The sequence below is a fragment of the Delphinapterus leucas genome, unplaced genomic scaffold, assembly GCF_059928025.1.
Source record: "Delphinapterus leucas isolate spDelLeu-1000000601 "Yukka" unplaced genomic scaffold, BTC_Dleu_Yukka2 spDelLeu_asBTCV2_sq25, whole genome shotgun sequence".
In the NCBI taxonomy this organism is placed as follows: domain Eukaryota; kingdom Metazoa; phylum Chordata; class Mammalia; order Artiodactyla; family Monodontidae; genus Delphinapterus; species Delphinapterus leucas.
Genome location: NW_028322234.1, coordinates 712,877 through 721,037, shown reverse-complemented (window position 1 = coordinate 721,037; position 8,161 = coordinate 712,877). Strand labels below are relative to the sequence as shown.

Genomic DNA, 8,161 nt, shown 5'->3' with positions numbered 1-8,161 from the left:
CTATAACAAAAAAGGCATGTAAATTGAAATTTTGAAGTTTACTTTATTCCCTGTCAACCATAAATCCTAAGTGTTAAACATATCTTCTGAATTGAATTATTACTACAAATAGAATTAATACAAAATTGACCAAAACAACATAAATATAAGTTTTGATGAATAATTCTTAAACATAGAAAGCATCTTTTAGCAGGGAGGGGCAAGATAGATGGAGGGGATTAAGAGGTACAAACTATGTGTAAAATAAATAAGCTACAAGGACATATGGTACAGCACAGGGAATATAGCCAATATTTTATAATAACTATAAATGGAGTATAATCTTTTTTTTGGAGTATAATCTTTAAAATTTTTGAATCACTATGTTGTACACCTGAAACTTATATAATATTGTAAATCAACTATACCTCTATTAAAAAAAAAAGAAAGCATCTTTTATTGATGTATATACAGTCATCCCTCAGTATCTGTGGGAAATTGGTTCTAGGATGCCCACAGATACCAAAACCTGAGGGTGCTCAAGTCCCTTATATGAAATGTATTTGCATACAACCTACGCACACCCTCTATCCTCCCTCCCATATACTTTAAATCATCTCTAGATTACTTATAATACCTAATACAATGTAAAGGCTATGTAAATAGTTGCCAATGCAGCAAATTCAAGTTTTGCTTTCTGGAACTTTCTGGAATTTTTTTTACCCTGAATATTTTTGATCAGTAGCTGGGTGAATCTACAGATGTGCAACCCTCGAATACAAAGGGCTGACTACACTGCAAAAAACGAATTGACCTGGTGCTAAAATTCTTTCTTATAATAGAAATAGAAAATACCAAACATTTTATAAGATGAAGACTGTAATAAGGCTATTCTATACGATTTGATCAAACAGGTTGACTCCATTTTTTAATAACACAAAGAATCTGAAAGAAATATCATAGAAATATCATCCGTGAGTTTCAGCCAATATGTCCTGAAAATGTTGGTATTCCCGGAGAACATGAGCATGGCTCAGCATCACTGCCCCCTGCTGTGCCCGCTGTTCAGTGGCTTGTCCACCAGCTGAGGACGCTTCTAAGGATGAGCACTGAGAACACAGGAGCTGCTTCCCAGGGAGGCGTAATTCCTACTGTGCTCTCTTTGCTTCGCTCCTGGGAGATTCCTTCAAGTGCAAAGCATTTTTAGGCAAAAGGAGAGGTGGATAAGAGATGGAGAGATCTTAAATGTTCTCATCACAAGAAAAAAGAAATTGTAACTATGTACGGTGACAGATGTTAACTAGACTTGTGGTGATCATTTTGTAATATATATAAATATTGAAATGTTGACACCTGAAACTAATATAATGTTATGTCAATCATATTTCAATTAAAAAAAAGAGAGAGAGGGGCTTCCCTGGTGGCGCAGTGGTTAAGAATTCGCCTGCCAATGCAGGGGACACGGCTTGAAGCCCTGGTCCAGGAAGATCCCACATGCCGCGGAGCAACTAAGCCTGTGCACCACAACTACTGAGCCTGCGCTCTGGAGCCCACGAGCCACAACTACTGAAGCCCATGTGCCACAACTACTGAAGCCTGCGCACCTAGAGCCTGTGTTCCGCAATGAGAAGCCACCGCAATGAGAAGCCCACATACCGCAACGAAGAGAAGCCCCCACTCGCGGCAACTAGAGAAAGCCCGCTCACAGCAACGGAAGACCCAATGCAGCCAATAAATAAATAAATAAATTAATTAATTAATTAATTAAATCTATTTAAAAAAAGAGAGAGAGAGAGAGGTGGAAAAATCAAAGAGATTAAAAATCGCCACAACTCCCTGAACCCCAAGCTCGCATACATCTTTCTCCAGAACTTCCCAATATGACCAAAATTCCTTACTTTATATTTAAGAGAGGTATGTGTAAGAGAAGAAGCCCTGCAGAACCCTTGAGTAATCATCAGAGGAGCAACCCCACAGAGGGAGATCTGGGGTGGGTGTCACATGTGAGAGGAGTTCACCTCAGATGCTTTTACAGGCAGATCAACTTTAGGAAAGAAGTCATATGGAAGCTGAGATTCTGAATACTGACTCCCTTGAAACTATCTATGTACCTGGGATACAATTTAGTTACATAAAATATGATGTGATTGGAACATTTTCTGGCACTACCCAAATTTTCAAGATACAATGACTAAAAACTCATGGATATATCTTTTACAAGAGTTTTTTCAGATTCCACGTATTAGTCGAAGTAGTGAAAACTATTTTCTGGTTTCCCTGCCCACACTCCCTCCTGGAAAGACTCTGTGCACCCCAGGAGTTTTGTGCACCTTGTTTGAAGACCTCTGAACTTGTCGACCTGGCCTGGGAACTAAAGAAATTTACAAAATCCTTTTTCCTTTCCACCTGCTGGCTCTCAGCTCCGGGCTGGACTTAAAGCTTTGCATTCCAGCAGCAGGACCAAGGCAAAAAATGTCTTTGGCAGTTCATATCCAAGGGAATGCAAGAGAAAAAAAATCACAATGATACAATTCAAAACTCTTGTCCCCATTACACCTGTAAAGTGCTTCCTGCAGTGAGTGACAAGTAGAAAGTAGTAAATAAAGGACAGCGTCAAGCAGACACATCTCACATGCATGCACCTCAGTCCAAGCCTGGCTCTGAGGTTCAAATGCCATTGCAGGCATTTAGGAACTTGGTGCAGAGTTGCTGCTGCTGAGCTAACAAAATAAGGCTCATAAGGAAAGCCTTTCTCCCCAGATATGAACTGTGTACCTACCACAGGCCAGCCCCAATGCCTGTTCTGTCGTCTAACTGCTCAAGGACATCACTGTGGCTTCAGGCTCTGAGATAAAGGTGGAAGGTCCATGGTGGGTGGGCTGGGAGGCTGCCAGCCATCCTTGGTGGTTGCTCAAGTCTTCCTTCCCAGGTGGGAAGCTGAAATCTAAAGAAAAGGCAGAGAAAGGTTCAGAGCAGAGGAAGACCTCCCTTCTGCCCAATCCAGCTAGAAGTCCCTGGAGAGCGGGCCACCTCTTTGCTAACCCCCAGCATCCAGCAGGTGAAGGAACTTAAGATCTGGAGTCAGGCAGACCTGGGCACCCACATGGCCCTGACTTGCCCATCATCATGACCAGGCCAGTCACTGACCACTCTGCCGCGGAGGTCTGCACTGGCACATGGGGATTAGACACACCTTGTCTGATTATCACAGCCATTGACCCAATGATTAAGCAGGACACCCAACAAAGAGCTGCCACCTGGCTCATCCTGGCTGCTCCAGATCTGTGGCCCCCATGCCCTCCCACCTTGGTTTTATAACCCAACTCATGTTGAGACAGCCTCTTCCCATATCTGATTTCATCCTCACCACCATCTGGAGAGCTACTTTTCCATTATCTCCACAGGATGAAGGTGGGACTCTCCCAGGTTAAGACATCTGTCTGTAAACTATTAAGAGGCAACTCTACCCCTCTAACCTCATTCTGTCCCACTGTGGAAACTGTCCTTTCCATTGGCCCATAACTGAATCGTGAGAAAGACAAAGACTTTATGAGTACAGATATCTTCTCCTATAAAATCTGGGGGAAGGAGGAGGATCCGAGTTTTGGTGTTAGTAAAACTGTAACTTGTAATAAATAACACAAGAACTGTATGAGGGGGTGGGGGAGGCAGGCGCTCAGCAAACATCATCCTGCAGGGGGCGCTGTCCACTCAGGGACATGCAACCGCCTTGCGGCGGGGGGGGGGGGGGGGTGGTGGGAGGGTGGTGGTGAGGGTGGGGTATGCGTTGTTTTCACAGCCTGAGGCAACCCAAGTGCTGCGTTATTTGGTGTGTATCTACTTATTAAAATGTTTGCTTTGCTATAAACAGTCCCAGAGAGCTCAAGCAAATAACACTCCTTCAAAATCACAAGATAATACATGTATCCTGCACACACACAGAACCCTTTCAGAAATACACCCCAAATCACTCCTTCAACAAGCCTCCCAAGCAAAGGTGAGAGTTTCTGGTCACTTCTTTTTAGCCTTAGAAAATGTCCTGTTATTGGCTTCAAAGTTGCTTAAGTGTGTGTGGTTGGTTATGTTATTCATTTGATACATAACTGGGTGTAATTTTTATTCGTATTGTTTCAGGTTTGTTTTTTTTAAATCTTTTTCAGTTTAACTTTACTTTTTGAATATCTAAAACATTTTCATGATTCAGAAGTTAAAACTATATAAAAGTGTTAGGGGAGCCACTGACCCAAACTACCTGCCCTGGCCAGGCCCGATGGTAACCAACTGCATGAGTTATCTTACAACAGGAGATCCTGGTAAGGAACCCAAAACTAACAAGCTACCACCAACTGGAAGAATTCAGGAAAGGTCAAAAGGAGAGAGGAGACACCAGTCCATATGTCCTACCAAACCCCCAGAATCCTTCTCGCTGGAATCCATCTTGGCTGAGCTATGCGCACACCACCAGGAAGGACCCTGAGTCAGAACGATTGGCCAGAGAGAACCTGTAAACTAACCCCATTACCATAAAACCCAGACCGTGAGCAATGTGGCAGAGCAGTTCTCCTGGGTTCCCTTATACCCTGCTGCTCTCTATCCTGGCGCCCCTTTCCAATAAAGTCTCTTGCTTTGTGAGCACGTGTGTCTCCTCAGACAATTCATTTCCAAGTGTTAGACAAGAGCCACTCTAGGCCCCTTCCTGCAACAAATGGCGATGCTGGTGGGACCTCTTCTTTGTTATGAGTCACATCCTGTCTTGTGAAATGGGAAATTCTGGTTCTGTTCCACTGTGAATCCCTCTTGGGCAAATTCTGACTAACTGGAAACATTTTAGCTATGAGCCGGCGACTAAGAAAGAGATGATATTTTATTATAACATTGTATGGCCACCATATTGTTCAGACTCCAGAGAAAATTGGTGTAGGTAAAACTCTTCAAAATTCCCAAACTGGTTCTTTTTGCATATACAGTTACAAAAGGCAAGCTTGATAAAACGTCTTTTCAGAATTCCGACCCTGAGGGAATAAGTCCTTCTAGGAGAACTTGCTTTTCTCGATCCATGCCTTGAGACCAGGGCTCTCAGGATCACTTATCTTATCTAGACCATCTCTAATTTCTGAGACTGAGGAAAAAAAAAAAACAGTAAGAAGCCTTTTTAAATTTTGCCTATTTCAACTATTATTTATAAGCTAGTGAGTTTTATATTTTAATACCTGATTCATGACTAAGTTTAGAAAATGAAGCTATGAGATCTCTGGTTGTATTTGTCTATATGTCTGTGTGCATTGTATATATGTCCTTTGGACGGTATTATCAAAATTAATTCAATGAGCTCTACTTAATTGGCTTAAAGGAAGTTAAGTGCTTATACAAATTCTCAAAAATATAGAAGTTAACTGGCCAGAATTAATTTCAGGTTCACATGAACTGGGAAATATTCTGTATTAAATTAATATCTGGTATTAAACTTATAAAGTTTGTTAATTTAATTAATATAGACACATCTTTAGGGTCATCAGCATTAAGTATAATACCTTTATTGTAACTAGGTTTAATAGAAGTCATATAAAACCTTATTATATCTGTTACAAATCTGTCAACAAGAAAAGTTAACTCAAAAAAAAACTTTTGAGGAAAGTAAACGAGATAAGAACTTTTAGGTAAACTCTATGGGAATAACTATGTTTTTGGAATGCCTACTTGACAATGATCTCTCCAGATATTTGGTAACATAAAATTTTAGAGTAACATTAAATTAAGTTAAATGATGAAAGTTTGTTGAATAACTGGGTCATTCCGAAGTAAAATAAGATACTGAGACATCAATTACTAAACAGAAAAACTAAAGGTATTTAGGACTACTAATGAATATGTTTGGTGCCACCCTGAAATGTTTTCTGTAAGAAAGCAAATGTTTTTAGAAATTATCACTGGTATTTATGTTCACCAATCTACGGAATGCTAATGTAAAAAACAGTACATAATTGCTTACTACTTAGTTTTCACTAGAAATGACGGTTTCTAAGAGTTGAAGACTCTAAACAGGTAATTAAAGCTAATAAAAATAATAAAGGAAACATTTCAGTATACAGTAGGGAAGTAGGATGTGTGTTTTCAGCGAACAAGGTATGAGGGATGGAATTGCATTTTAATAAGGGAAAAGAAAGTGAGTCTGCCATAGAACTGGTTGTTTCTGGATGGAGACGAGAATGGGGGACAGATTAATATGGATACAGAAAGGGATGGAGGGTTTGTGGATGGTCAGGATTGTCTAGGTTTAGATTGAAGTTAACTGAATAAATGAATTTTAAAAGTAAGCTGGTACAAAACTTGAATATGGCTTTTTTTTTTTTTTTTTTTGCCGTGCGCGGGCCTCTCACTGTTGTGGCCTCTCCCGTTGCGCTGCACAGGCTCCGGACGCGCAGGCTCAGCGGCCATGGCTCACGGGCCCAGCCGCTCCGCGGCATGTGGGATCCTCCTGGACCAGGGCTCGAACCCGTGTACCCTGCATTGGCAGGCAGATTCCACTGTGCCACCAGGGAAGCCCTGGGTAAGATATTAAAGAATCCTAAGGAAAAACCTGATGGCTTCATAAAACTGTTAATGAAAGGATTAGTTACATAGGACTGAGTGAACTGGTGAATACTGATATAATTTTTATGGTTTCTATCTGAAAAATTACTGGTTTAAATCTGTGTTTTCCAGCTGTAAGAAAAACCCTTCCCTTCAAACTAATTATGACTTACAGTAATTTGGTAAATTATACCTTTGTAAGCAGAATTGAAATATTTATCTTTGCTCTCTATCTGTTCCCTCCAGAAACTGGAAACTTTTAGGTTCCCAGCAGCTTTATCAGATAAATTAGGAAGGCCACCTCCTAACAGGTGTAGGAATCTTGATATTTTGGGGACCTCTAAAAGCAAGAAATTCACCAAGGCAAAACTTGATGACGCACTCTCGGCATGGATTTCCTGGCCCAGAGAGGCCTTTTGGGGAATTCAGTCTGAGACTCCTGAGAAATTACACCAGAGTCAGTGTGGAAAAGCCTATGTGGTTGATGGACCAGATTTACTTTAGAAACAAATTAATCTTAATTTGGCTATATTTGACAAAAATGAGGGTAATTTTAGAGAGAGAGAGATATTTCAATGGATATCAAATTCTAATTCTGTTTATTGAGGTCTACATTCACTAAGACTCACTTCTCAGATAATTCCTTGCTATTATGTTATATTGTTGCAAAGTTAAATTGAAATATTAATAGGACACTCTCTAAGTTTGTTTTTGAAACTTAACTCAGTAATCTGTCTTTGGCTGAAGATCAAATGGTCCATGATCTGCAACCAGGAAGTTAATACCAGGCTATGGTCATTTAAACTTAAAGGCTCCCTTAGGTTGGGGACAATTAAACCATACTAGGGATAACCAGCCTGGTAACACTAGGAAATTGGGCTGGGTGCCTCATGGACAATACCAATATAAAACTTCCCTTAAAGATAAGGACTGGTACAGAACAGACTAAGTCAGACGACCTGGGATATACTGGGCTGCACCCAATGGAAGTTCTTGACTTATACTCTTGCTTATGACCTTACTAATACTGCTAACAGTACTATATTTATATTGCCTGTTTTACAAAATTGCTGTTTCTTGAATTACCAAATGTGTGACTGAGCCTCTGATAAAATGATGATATATAGTTCCATATGAGATCAATGATTGTAACAGTGTAACTCTAGATATGGAAAGAAGCAACAAGAGGGAATATTTTCCTGGACCATAAGAGACTTAGTAAGACAGGTGGTCCAGAGACTTTTGGCTACTGTTAATAAGGCCTAGTCCAGTAATAGCACATTGAGTGGCCTATCAGCAGGATCCTTTCCAGACCTGGGAATGAACATTCCTAGCACCATGAGATGAAATGGTCATGAAATGCCCCCTAAACCATGGTCAAATTTATGACCCTGAAGGGGCCCTGCCAACTGAAAATTGGCACTTGCCATCTGCCTCTGCAAGGATTAGGTCAATGGCCACTGCAGCCACTGACCTTCAACACACCCTGAAAGGAGTTCAGGGTGGAGATCAGGAATGAGGCACTCTGTGCTCTGGAAAAACTGGCAGAACAGGTCTTCAGATAGTTAGATACTTTCAGGAAAAGACTTTATGAGTCCAAATTCTTGCATCT

At 40.7% G+C, this 8,161-nt stretch overlaps 1 pseudogene across 1 annotated transcript in view; it reads right to left on the bottom strand.

Moving 5' to 3' along the window:
* Window positions 1-8,161, bottom strand: part of LOC149743995 (glycine cleavage system H protein, mitochondrial pseudogene) — a 57,152-nt pseudogene that overhangs the window by 29,093 nt on the left and 19,898 nt on the right. Inside the window, exon 2 of the transcript XR_016391453.1 lies at window positions 2,759-2,923. The product of XR_016391453.1 is annotated as a glycine cleavage system H protein, mitochondrial pseudogene (transcript). The remainder of the gene's footprint in view (window positions 1-2,758; window positions 2,924-8,161) is intronic.